The sequence below is a fragment of the Rhagoletis zephyria genome, unplaced genomic scaffold, assembly GCF_001687245.7.
Source record: "Rhagoletis zephyria isolate East Lansing unplaced genomic scaffold, Rhagoletis_zephyria_1.1 Rzeph_scaffold_02793, whole genome shotgun sequence".
Lineage (NCBI taxonomy): Eukaryota > Metazoa > Arthropoda > Insecta > Diptera > Tephritidae > Rhagoletis > Rhagoletis zephyria.
Window position 1 is genome coordinate 22,302 of NW_016159877.1, and position 14,133 is coordinate 36,434.

At 34.3% G+C, this 14,133-nt stretch overlaps 1 pseudogene; it reads left to right on the forward strand.

The window, feature by feature from the left end:
- Positions 1–9,486: 9,486 nt before the first annotated feature.
- Positions 9,487–11,159, forward strand: LOC108367728 (POC1 centriolar protein homolog; annotated as a pseudogene).
- The last annotated feature ends 2,974 nt before the right edge of the window (positions 11,160–14,133 follow it).

A 14,133-nucleotide genomic window follows, 5' to 3' on the forward strand; every position in this document is an offset into this window, starting at 1 on the left:
AAATATGTATGCAATACTATTGCAAAAACGTGCTGCCAAGTGGTGCTGAAGTCAAGTTATTACTAAAAATAGCCAAGTGAGTAAGGGGCTGTGAAGGTCAGATTAAATCGAGCTGTTGCACCATTGAGTATATCCAACGCTCCTGCGTTGCGATTGGCCCAATGGATGTGATTTTCCCATATGCGTTCAAACTTTTAAGGTATTTCGTCTGAAATAAGTAAATGTATATTGCATTTCTGTAGAACAATGATCCGCACCCATTTTGAAATTGCCACCAACTATACTGTAAAGCTTCTAGGACATTCACTATAGAACCGGGTCATTGTTGCCGCCAGGGAGAGCAAAGGCTATTATATTCACCTCTTTGTTTATAGAGGAACAATTTCTAACTATATTTGTGGTCTATTTATTAAAAATAATTCAACATCATGAAATGCCGACCAACTTAATTTTTCCATCAGACTTCTTTTTTCTCTGATGAAGAGATGTGGTGATCCCCGAAATAGCTGCTATAACTTCTACCGCTTAGACTTTGTTGCTTTTTCAATTTTTCCTAATAAACAATCGTGATAAAAAGCTAAATAAAAATATTAAAAATAAAAATGTTAATAAGCCACAATAACATTGACAAATACTTAATTTTTTTTTATTAATAAATCAATAAAGTTTAAATTGATTATACATATGTAAAAAATAGTATGTGCTAATTCATACTGGCGAACAATAACGTCTTAACGATCTTGCTTGCGCATGTGTTCGTAAATAAGAGAGCCGAGGGCTGCTACTAGGCTCAGTCGGTAGAAACCCGTCATATAAAAAGGTTGTTTTGCGCATGACTGTCCTTTTTTTCCAAGCAAATTTCTAACGAAAAATTATCTGCGCAAGAACAACCCCTCCCTTTGAATATTTGCGACCAACTGAACGCTCACNTGTTGCCGCGCCGTCTCAAGAAAATGTATCGCTGACCAAGCCAAAAATGTATCCAAATGTATCCAATTTTCTTGTTTACGAATATATCTCATAATTTGTAAGAAACTAAAAATTTTGAAGAAAAATACATAATTTAACCCATCCTAAGGACTTGGAATACATGAATATATATTTTAATTTTTCATGAAATCAAACATTTGGAATTTCAATTTATAAAGTAAATTTTTTGTGCATAAGTATTTTGCAAAGTAAGTATAATTAATAGTAAGTACACTCTAAAAGGAGCATGTAAAAGTACTACTGAAAAGTATCAATTTTTCGACAAGAATCTGTATAAATGTATGTATAAGATGTGCAGGATTTGATTTAGAACTTGAGATCTTTAAAATATACACATAAATACACATATAAAATGTTTAAAATATCAAAAAATTTCAAACTACAAATACATTTCCTACTAATAATAAACATTAGGGGCTCATATTCACTCTATTTTGAACATTTTATGCGTAATTTTGCTCTTCGCGACAAATTTGGTATGTAAAAGTAAACAGGCAATGTTTAATTTTATCAGACGGTGTGCAAATTTGCACACATTAAAAGAGGAAACTGGTTACCTCTCTTAATATGCGCAAATAAACAAAATTTTTTTAGAGTGCATTTAAAGTCTTTTCAGTAAAATTCATACAAATTTCCTTAAATAAATCAATTTTAGTTTTTTAACAGTGTATTTTAAACTACATTGAAATCTTCTTTCATTTAAAATTAACAAATTAAAATATGTGATATGAAAGAGATTACTACAGAAAGAGTACATATTTACTTTATATATAAGTTAAGTCTCAGTGAGCGAGGCTAATTAAAAAATTAAAGTTGCGGTGAACCAACCGTTCACCGAAGATCAAATTCAAACAACGATTTCAGAACGTTATAAAGGTATTTTTATTCTGTGCTTATGCACCACTAAATTATGTTACAAAAGTAGACTTATTGTGTGCTTAATGCACCACTAAATTTATGTTATAAAAGTAAACCTATCGTGTGCTCAATGCACCACCCAAAAATAGACTGACTCTAACAATTCAATATTCCTACCAACTAACGTCTTAGCCTACCCAATTATGCTTATGTTGCAGTTCCAATGCTTTTGTATTTCGCAATCGATCGGTTGCGCGTGTAGGTCGATATTGCCTACCTTGCAATTCTCACGCTTTCGCTGGTTGTGTTTGCCCAACGTGATCGCGCTGTTGCGCGTGTGCTGCGTCACCGAAAGTTCTGCGGTCTGGCAACGTGAGCAAAAGTTGATCCATTAGGTAGCGTTAAGTTAACTCCTCCCCTTTTAAAGATCTGCGTCCCGCAGATCAAATGACGAAAAACATGAAGGGGTTGTAATTCGAAGAGAATGGTCACGGCTTCCTTCTGTTACGTCGGTTCTGACGTCCGCTGCTGGTAGGCTAGTTTCTAAGCAACGAGTTTCGAGTCCAGATATGCCCTTAGAGATCTTGTTGGTGCTACTGCTGTTCGCCCAGAGTGTCGGAACTTCCGAAAGGTCTGGCCTTTCGGTATAACATCTCCACAGTATGACTGCGACAAAGATTATTGCGCATATTGAAAAAGCTTCTGTAACGATAGAGTAATTGATCTTTTCATTAACGTACCCTAGATACTTAACATTTCTCATCGTGATGTCGTGCACGTATTCTAGGTTGATCTTCATGGTATGATCCTTGACGTTTGATAGCACTACTGGAATAGCCTGTGTTGTAATGTCTTCGTTGCTGGAGAACACTTGGTCACCTATCCTGATGGTTTCGTTACTCAGTTGGATGACGTAGGTGCCATTTATAACGTTTGAAGCATTGCTACTCCTGATTTCGCCTTGGTAATTCGAAATGAAGATTGTGTTGTCGCTTACTAATTCTGTAATAGTTGCATTTCGCCTGGTGAATTGACAGCTTGCCTCTCCCCCTTTTAACAGTCGTGGTAGGCAGCTGTCTTCCTCCAATTTGGTCAGTGATTCTGAGATACAAACTGTGGATGAGCTTATTATTAAGCACTTTTTCGTCAACCCGTATGTTTCTTCTTGGTTGACGAGCATCCTGTCGAACGGTAGGTCTAATTGCTTCCCCTCGTAGATACCGGCGCGAGTAATCAGCAAATTATATTTGCTGGTTGTGACCTGCGGCATTGAGAGCACGTAGAGAAGCAGTGCCCCAGTGCGGTCCACTACCTCGTCGATTTTTCTCAATACCTCTTGGGTGGCTGTGAACAGTTTCGCGTTAACCTTGTATTGATGGTTGTTGCTTTAAATTACTTGATTTTGGCTGTGGAGAATATTGTTCCAATCAGTTGCGTCAGGTGATCCTGCTAGCCATTTCCATGCTGAGCCTAGCCAGTCAATAGAGCGGGTAATCCTGGTATTCCATGTAGGCCCCATCAGCTCTTCGAGCCGGTCCAATGTTTGATTAATATAGAGCTGCGCTAAGAGCTGGTCATCGGTTCGTTTAATTAACCGGCTTTGTTTCCTCTTGCGAGATAGGCGCAAGGATATAAAATTAAAAATTTTTTGTAGAAAAGGTTACTATTTGATAATGTGCACACTTTTAAAGATTTTGGTATTTTGTTGAATTGGTTAATTTTATTGTTCTTAGTGGATTAATATTGTGTTAAATTTGTAGGAATTACTTGTTGTAATCTTTTGTGGTAAAAAAAAAGAAAATTTTTTTTTTTGTTTTTGTTTTTTTTTGCGGATTAGGCGCAAGTTTAAAGCTAATTTTCTTTTTTTGTTTTACGGATTAGGCGCAAAACTGATATTCTTTTATTTTTTCGACTTGCAGATTAGGCGCAAGGATAAAGTTAATTTTCTTTTTTGTTTTACGGATTAGGCGCAAAACTGATATTCTTTTATTTTTTCGACTTGCGGATTAGGCGCAAGGATAAAGTTAATTTGGATTGCAGATTCATACCTTTCTCGAACCAGCTACGGGGGATCGTGGAATCCTTTTTGGAAGTGACGTAGGCATTTGCCATTTTCGATGGCGCCACACCCTACTAAGGCACGATTTGTCCCACTAACAAGCCCGCTCTTGTAGTAATGAACCTTAATTTTTTTATTTATTTATTTATCTTCAATTTTTTTAATATTTTTTTTATTTATTTATCTATTTATTTATTTATTTATTTTTTATTCAACAATTTTTATGAGCTTGAGGCCCTATTAAATGCAAACTTATTGTGGAAAAGCAACAATAATTTGAAAAAAATGGTAGAAATCACCACATTTCCTTATCAGACTTCTTTCAGTAGGATTGGAACCGACGAACACCACTGCTTCAGCCAGTTGCCTACGCACTGTGCTAAGTTTGTCTTGTTAATTCTTGTTGCTTATTTTCCACTATTTCACTTTGCTAAGCCAACTACAATCAAGCGCAGCTATTCCGCTGCAATTCACTTGATCATGTGGTTGTTGGTTTTTTTGGTTTTTGTTAATATTTCTATTATTAGAATGTTTAACTTTTTGGGGTGCTCGTCCTTAAGTTATTTGTTTTTTGTTATTTTATGGCCTTATAACAATTATATTCAACAATTTTTATGAGCTTGAGGCCGTTTTTTGTGAAAACTTATTGTGGAAAAGCAACAATAATTTGAAAAAATGGTAGAAGTGATAGCTATTTCGGAAATCACCACATTTCCTCATCAGACTTCTTTCAGTAGGATTCGAACCGACGATCACCACTGACTCAGCCAGTTGCCTACGCACTGTGCTAAGTTTGTCTTGTTAATTCTTGTTGCTTATTTTCTGCTATTTCACTTTGCTAAGCCAACTACAATCAAGCGCAGCTATTCCCTTTGCGAATAACCGTGCTATGAAATGCCGCACAACTGGAGAGTTTCAAGAACTTCTTCACGGATATAACACTTTCCTTAGGTTATTTAAGCGGCAAATGACCACCAAACCATAATCTTAGCAGACGAATGTGCCAATGAAAATCGTAAACGTGAATTGTTGGTGAAAATGTTGGACCAAAAAGTTTCAATAAAATATATAATAATTTTGGGGTGGGACGAAGTTCGCCGGGTCTGCTAGTAATTTCATAAATTTATCTCATTATCCTGATTAGGATCGCCAGGATTAAATAATTTCCTCACACAGCCTCTGTGTGAGAGCAAGTGAGACAACTACGCTGTCTGCGCATGCGTACCGTCTACTTATTTTCCGACTCGAGCACTCGGCTTATTAGTGTTAATACATTCTATCCCTATCAGTTGTACAGTTGGCCAACCNGATTTTACATATTTTGAGGATAATTATGGATTCTGATGCATTTGCAATTATAACAGCGGAGTAAGAGCGCGCTGGGGCAATGGATTTACAAATGTATGCGGAGCTGTCGGAGCCACAAGCTATAATTTTTTATGCCTGAAGAACTGGTTCTCAATCCAGTTAATTCAATAACAGCTTCAGCCTTTGGCAGCGCCTAGGGATTATAAGCCTTACTAATGAGAATTCTCTTTTCTGTGTTTCCGGAGAAGAGGGCGGAAGCCCCTCTTCTACTGTGAAAGGTACACAACATTTATTGTGCATATTACTCCGGCTACGACATACACTGTATCTTTGCGCAGAACCCACATCGAAATTTACAAAAAAAGTGCATGGTTCAAACCGAATTTTTTAATAACTAGAGCTCGGAAATTTGCAACCTTTGTTTTAAATGAGAGTTTAATCCTTTGACCACACGCGCATGTTAAAGTTTCTAGATTTTGGTGATGCGTTTGGATGCAACAACCCAAAATCATTGTACTTATAACCAAACCAAAAATAAAAAAAAAATTATCTGTTTAAAAGCACAGCACTAATATTTCCTGCAAACAAATCGATTTACATTTTTTGCTTAATTTTTATCTCGCTTCTGACACAGAANTGTTCATTATTATTTTCAACTTATATTAAGAAGTATTTTTTACTTTTTAGTTTGATATGCTTTAAAAGCGTGTTTTTCAGTTTTTTTTAACTACATATATTTATTTTAATAATGGTAAGAAAGTGACAACTAAATCGATGCATTAACACCACTGGAAGTATGCAAATTTCGAATTCCGTTCAATCCTTGAAATAAACTGACACCCTTATTCTAGAACCCGAATTTACGTATTTCGCAATTCGTAGCTACGTTACGAAAAACGAAAAATCGGCATGCTGTAATCCTTGTGGAAAAATGTGCAGCATTGCCAGTTATCAGTTATTTTTCAAAGTCAGCTGTATGAAGGAAAACAAAGTGAAAAGGAATTAAAGAAACACCTATCATATGCTTGTTTATTGTAGAATTGGTTGATTTTACATATTTTGAGGATAATTATGGATTCTGATGCATTTGCAATTATAACAGCGGAGTAAGAGCGCGCTGGGGCAATGGATTTACAAATGTATGCGGAGCTGTCGGAGCCACAAGCTATAATTTTTTATGCCTGAAGAACTGGTTCTCAATCCAGTTAATTCAATAACAGCTTCAGCCTTTGGCAGCGCCTAGGGATTATAAGCCTTACTAATGAGAATTCTCTTTTCTGTGTTTCCGGAGAAGAGGGCGGAAGCCCCTCTTCTACTGTGAAAGGTACACAACATTTATTGTGCATATTACTCCGGCTACGACATACACTGTATCTTTGCGCAGAACCCACATCGAAATTTACAAAAAAAGTGCATGGTTCAAACCGAATTTTTTAATAACTAGAGCTCGGAAATTTGCAACCTTTGTTTTAAATGAGAGTTTAATCCTTTGACCACACGCGCATGTTAAAGTTTCTAGATTTTGGTGATGCGTTTGGATGCAACAACCCAAAATCATTGTACTTATAACCAAACCAAAAATAAAAAAAAAATTATCTGTTTAAAAGCACAGCACTAATATTTCCTGCAAACAAATCGATTTACATTTTTTGCTTAATTTTTATCTCGCTTCTGACACAGAATTGTTTTCGTACAAAATTACGCAAAAAAGCTGTCAATTTCTTGCTCGTTCGTTTTTGGGCATGCCATTGTTGCGAATTTCGAAAGTTCGAAGATGCGATTCGGATTACAGCATACCTTTTCTACGATTCGTAGCAAAATCCGAATACGAAAGAGTTGCAGAATAGGGGTGTGAATAAAAAACAAAACATTAAACTGTGCTTCGTTTTTTGTTGTTTTTCGAGCATATTTGGAAGCATATTTACTAATGTTTTAAGGTTTATCTAAGCGCTTAAAATTGCATTTTTCCTGCTTATTGTCGGCCCTGCTCATCACACATCACTTTAACTGAAACACCACTTTTTAGTTTTTCCAGAATACTGGTAAGTCAAAGAAAGGCAAAAAATTCAAATGTTGTGTGCGTGGCATGCATAAACAAAGAAAGTTGTAGGTAGGAGGGTAAATTGTTTTGAAGTTGCATTTATAAAGGTTACAATGTTTTGTTTTAGAGGCTTGGATTAATCAAGGAATTGCACGTCTTGAGCGTTGAGGTTGCCGTGTACGCACTGTATATATTTTTCTTCGAAAATTAAGTTACCAAAACTTATAAGGCTCAACCTACGAAAAACGCGTTTTTATACCTTAAGTCCATATTTTGAGGGGGTATTCAAAATTCTAAATATGCATAGTTTTTAGATCTGTAACTTTATCAGTCACACCAGGGCTGGGTTTTTCGATACAATTGTACTTTTTCAATACAATATCAGTAAACAAATTACTTAAGTACGACGGAGGCAGTTTTTATACAATCTGCTGATAGCATCATAATTTTATATTGTAAATATTTTATTTTTCGTAATATGGCAACCTTCTTTCGAATAAAAATAAAAGGAATTCTTTTTGTGCACTTGCGACCAGCATATCGTGCTCTAGTTTTATATATATCTGTCTCTCTTTATCACATACATTTTCTATGCATAACACAAAAACACCTGATTTAAATCAAATTAACGCTTTTGGAAGGCATCAAGGAGAAGGCATCTTCGAAATTTAGCTCATTTGACACCGGCTGACCAATCAAAAAGCAATGGATTTGCATTTGAATAAAAAGTGAGTAATTTATTAAATTAAATTAAATATTTGGTTCATTATAGTTACAAATTTTTCAGCAAAAAAAGAAAATACGAATTAGGGTTTCGAGTGGAATGGAAAAATAAATTTCCTTGGCTAATGCAAGAAAATAGTCCGCAGGGAAAGAAGTGTACCACATGTAATATTCCGATTGCTGGAGGTCTGTCCCACATACAGTGACATGCAGATTGTGAAAGCCACATACCTAATGTGAATCGAGCAAAGCAAACTACAAAATTACAGGAGTTTATTGAAAACAAACAGCATATCGGCTCAACAGCTACAGCAGCCCTGTTATTGGAGTTAAGGCTAAGTGTATTTATATCTGAGCATAATTTACCTTTTACAGTATTAGATTACTTAAATTTGCTCTTAAAACAGTCAATAACAGACTCAAAAATTGTAAAAAACATGAGTATTGACAGGAAAAAATCCCAAAAAATTATTAACACTGTAACGGCTCCCGAAAACGTAAAATCTATATCTAGCTTTTCTCAGAAAAATTACTATTCAGTAGTAATAGACGAGAGCACAGATGTGTCAGTTTCAAAAAATCTTGCCGTAGTGATAAGAATGTACCAGACAAGATGTATTGATAGACATTTAGGGCCCTTTTCAATTACTGATTGCACAGCACAGGGAATTTTCAAGAAAATAATTCACATTTTGGAAAATCATTCAATTCCCCTGAAAAACATGATATCAATGACTTCAGACAACTGTAATGTGATGAAAAGTTGCCAAGAAAAATTGAAACGGGTTGTTCCTAATCTATTCACTTATGGCTGTGTTTGCCACAACATAAATTTAGTATCTGCCGCAGCTTTAAAAAAAATGCCATTTGAAATTGATCAATTTATAAGGCTTTTAAACTTTCATTTTTGCAACAGTTCGAACAGAAGAGAAGAATTCAAACAGTTTCAAGAATATTTCGGGACCGAGCTCCACGTCATTCTGAAATTTTCCGCAACACGATGGTTATCTAGGCAGTCGTGTATTGAAAGAGTTTTGGAGCGTGGGAATCTTTAAAGTATTGTTTTACGCTTTCAGATTTTGAAACAAATTTTAAAAATAAAATAGAAAGCCAGAATATTCAGTTCATAGCTTCAGTGCATTGTGTACAAATACAAGTGAGATATCTTAGCAATAGACGTCATCCTGGGCCACAGCTGCGATCATCTGTTTTTTAGAGTTGCTTATTTTGGTCAAAACTGTGCCTTTTTGACCTGAGTTGCATTAAATAGTCTCACAAAAGTTAGTACTATTTGTTGTTCAAATGGTAACATATATGCCCAAAAACTTGGAAAATATTAGATGATTGTTTTTTAAAAATGCTATTTATAAAATTTCCTATTGATTTCGACTTTACACTTTTTTGTGACTTTTTCACAATGTTTTAAGATTTTAAATTTTTTAAAAAGTACGGTAGAATGCAACAATGTGCTTGAATTTGTTTGCATCTTCGTCAGCAGACTCGAAAAATGGCGAACGGATATCAAAATACTGATTCAAAATATACATCTTTCACTGGACTCACAAATTGGGTGTGCGCAGCAAAATTCAGCCCTAACGGCCAGTTAACTGCATCTGGCGGCCACAAGTTAAGAATTTGCGATACATCTTCAGGCGAATGTGTGCAAACGTTCACCCGGGGGAAAGGTATGGGACGAAAGCTGGCATGGCATCCAGACGGTAATCTGGTGGCTTTAGCATTAAGTTGTAACCGCGTTAAGATATTTGACATAGCCTAAGGCGAGCTAATACAGTTGTATCAAGTGCATTCGTCGCCGGAGAATGATGTTGCATTTCACCCAGGTGGAAACTAGAGTTGTGAAACTATCGATGGCACTATCGATAGTATCGATAGTTTCAATTTTTTTAGACTATCAATACTCATTAATAGTTTTTTCTTATACTATCAAAAATATCGATAGTTTAGTAGGACTATCGATCATCTCTACCAATTATTTTGAAATTATTTGAATTTTTTAATTTGAATTAAAAATTTTGTTTTTAGTGCGATGCCGACGTCATATTCAAATATGCACGCATTTAGGCCAAAATACATATATATGTTAATCGTAAATCCTGTTTTATTTGTATAACTTGTATTTGTTTTTGAACTTTCTAAAAAGAGAAGTATTTTGGCAAAGCAGTTACTTAATTTTGAGTGATTATAAACTTTATAAGATAATATTTATTTCACTATGATCCTGTAAAAACAAAGCAACCTAACTGATTTAGCGCTATCCATAGTGCTATCGATAGTTTTGTTTTTTTCGAGACTATCGTGAATATTGATAGTTTTTCTGAAAACTATCAAAACTATCGATGGTGTGACTATCGATAGTTTGACACCTCTAGTGGAAACTTCTTGGTGACTGGCGGCGATGACGATACAATAACATTGCTTGGTTTATTAGAAGGTCGACCAATTTATACACGGTAGTAGTGCACTTTAGCGGAACCACGTCAAAATTGACGGTATAAATTATACACTAACTGGCCATACTGACAAAGTTTGCGCCATCGGTTTCTCCACATGGTAGACATTTTGCTTCCGCGAGCGAGGATCGACAGGTAATTTCTGCTGTGTGTGAAAAAATTATATAATATAAATTTATTCCCTATATTCAACAGTTGCTCGTTTGGAAATCTAATTTGCATACATTTGTTACCAATAGCTTTCGCAACAAACAAGCCAGTTCTCAAAGAGTCCAAATTGATTTTAGTCATGCAACAGCTCCACATAACTCCGCCATAGACACACCAGTTGCTGGAGTACCAAAAAGCTGTGATGACAGTATTTTAATTGATCCACGACAATCGGTGGCATATGGAATACGTGACGGAAATTTTCTGGTGTTGATAGCCAATATACTACAAGAGTGAAACGCTAGTGAAGTGGATAGTAATTTTTCTTAAATTTCCATCTTTTATTTGCAGTTAAATTAAGAAGCTAATAGAGCGCAGAGCTGTTGGTGAGGAAGGTGTCGAGTTACTGCAGTACTGCAACTGGGAAAATCCACATTTTATGTCAAAAGGCTGGTTTTAATATAATGCGGCATTCGCAGCATACCCTCACTGGCGCCGAGCCGTTGAAGAAATTTTGGCAAATAAACGTGCAAGAAATAGTTCCGATACTAGCAAGTCCATATTCTTGTTAAGGGTCATCGAAAAATTCCTTGTGTTGTAAATAATAAAGGGAATGCCGGATTATACTAAAGCCAGCTTCCCCACATAAACTACTATTCCATATGAACACAGAAATATAAATGTATCTAAAACTGAATAACTCAAATCAATTTGGATTGTATTTGCATAATATACCTAATATTGGAATCTGTTTTGATCGTAAAAAATAAAACTTGCAATCATTTAGATTATAGTTTCGAAAGAAATTGATTGCAATCGTAAATTATGTTAAAATTGTTAATAGCAATCTGCCTTAAATTTATGTTCCACATGTAACGGTTATAAAATACGTTAAATCCGCACTATCTGCATTAACAAAAAATATACATTGGAAATTTAAAATAAAACGATTCATATTTATTTTCTAATAAGGATTGTTTCTTAATTGAATGTACTTAATACTAATATAATGTAGTGGTTAATGTTTAAAAATGAATTCGCAATATGTCCGCAGCTCAGGTTGATTTGGAGAAATCCGTTTAAATTTTTCTGCTTGAATATAGGATAGGTAGGGTTGCATACAAATGGTAGTTGCGTAAATATTTAAAATATGTTAGTTCATTCAATATTTACATCTAGGCCAATAAATAATAACAAATATAGCCGAAAAAACAAAGTTTCGATTAAAACGAGTTTTTATAACCCCCCATAAAATTCCGATTAATTTTAAATACAAAAATAACGATATTTCTTCATGGAGAAGTAATTTTTTTCATATACCTTGTTTATACCTACACAAGAACCGCATTAGCAAAAAACCGATCGGACTCAACATATATTTCTTTACAGCATTTATACCCCTGTCTTTATAGCGCACTCGATAAAGTCCTATTCAAAAGTAAACAAAATCTGCTATTTTTAAACGACATTTTTTCAATAAATAGTTTGCGCAGTTGACCGAAATGGAAACAAACAATAATTGTAATTTATTATAACAATAATTCGAATTTAAAACGGTCTGTATAAAGAAAACCAGCCCATTGTCACTTCACTTCAAATGAGTGATGCGTTTATACTTGTTTTCTTACTGATGTGAGAAACAAAAAACCGATTTAAAACAAATAGAAGTCAACACACTTTTCAATTTCAACGCGTTTTGAAATTTAGTTTATGCATCCGTTTTGAATCACAGCGAACTGGGTCAAAGCGTCTTATGTGTCGGTATAAACAAGGTAATAGAGCCTTTTGATTCTTAACAACATACATTAGACATTTTATTTAACTCTTGAAATGGTAACAATTACTATGCGCAAAAAGTTACAATACATTAAATTTTTGTTTTATAAAAATACATATTTTTAATTTCACTTTAATTTAGACAGTGGTAATATTTTCATTTTAAAAATGTATTACATATTTTTGAAGATTTTCAAAGCTTTCAAAAAATACTGCAGACCACAACAATGAGCCTTTTCTTAAAATTTCAGAAGTTTTGTTCGATAATAAATAAGCAATTGCTTTTTCTTAAAATGTCAGACCTTTTATTCGATTTGTTCTATCAAATCTAAATAAAAGGTCTGAAATTTTAATAAAAAGCAATCGCTTATTTTTGTATTATTTTATATACTTATTTTCTGTCTCAAAATGGCTTTTCGGCCATGCGGTGGAGTAAACTGAAAAACGAAAAAGAAAAATATTTGAATAAAAATTTGAAAATTTGTTTAAGAAACCGATTTATTTAATAAAAAAGGAGATTGAACATTAATCATGACGACAATGCTTCATTAGACGCCAGGCCAATAACCTAATTCACCAAACAAACATTCGTTTGCGGATGCGGAAAACATCGTACCAATTGTACGTTTGCCTCCAATTTCTTTTATTAATTCTATTATATAATTATTATAATGCGAAACTGCATATATTTTGCGTCTCTCCTAATCAATTAAAAAAAAAAAGACTTTGTTGGTAAAGTTTTCACCTTTAAGGCGCTGGCCCAATGCAGGCTTGCTTTGCTCGCTTTGCTGACTTTAATTTGCTTTGATTTACTTTGAAAACTTGTTTGGCCGAATGGCGGCTTGGAACGCTGTCAAAGTAACCAGCTGTCTGGTTGAAAATTCAATGTCTGTTCCCTTAACATTAATAATTATTTTCCTAGATATCTAGAAAATTTATCAAAAACTTTCAGATTTATTTTTAAATTAATGCGAATTAACGTTTGTATTTAAAAGAAATGGTAATAATGATACGTACATATGTACATATATCTACATTTACTAAAAAACTATAACATACATATAAAAGCGATTTACTTGAAGAAAATAGCTATAAGAAGTTTTTTCCTCTCGTGTAAAATTTGTAAAAGTGGGTTTTGCAACATTTTACTGTAAGATAACGATATTTTTGTTAAATATAAATATGGGAACAACTAACCATTTTTATGTCCATTCGAATTGTTGCATTTTCTGTGACTTTTTTTCTTTAATTAAGTTAGCAAATTTTTGTTTGAGTTTATGTTTTTTGAACGGGAACATATCTATTTGTCAAAAGCCTACAAAACGCTTTCAAATAAAACATTTGCTTATTTGAAAATTTGAGGCGCTTAAAGCAAGTGAAGAAAAGCTGCCATTTGGCCAGCCTTTATACATATTCCAAATAATTTTTGACACTTCTCGCAGCGAAGCAAGCAAAGCAAGCCAGTATTGGGCCAGTACATTTAGGTATACGCATACATACAGGGTGTCCCAGAAGTAACATGCCAAACTTTAGGGGAAGGTAGGTGGGGGGTGAGCTCACTGATAAACAAAAAATTTTCAGGTAAAAGTGTCACCGTTTTTGAAATATTTACATTTTTTTGAATTTAAAAAAAATCGTGCCTTTTCATGTGTTTTCTTTAACTGCAACTACAAACCGGGCAATACTTAGTAAATTTTTTATGTAAAATACTTCCAGATAGTTGCCTCTCCATACTCAAATGCAATGTAGTTAAAATA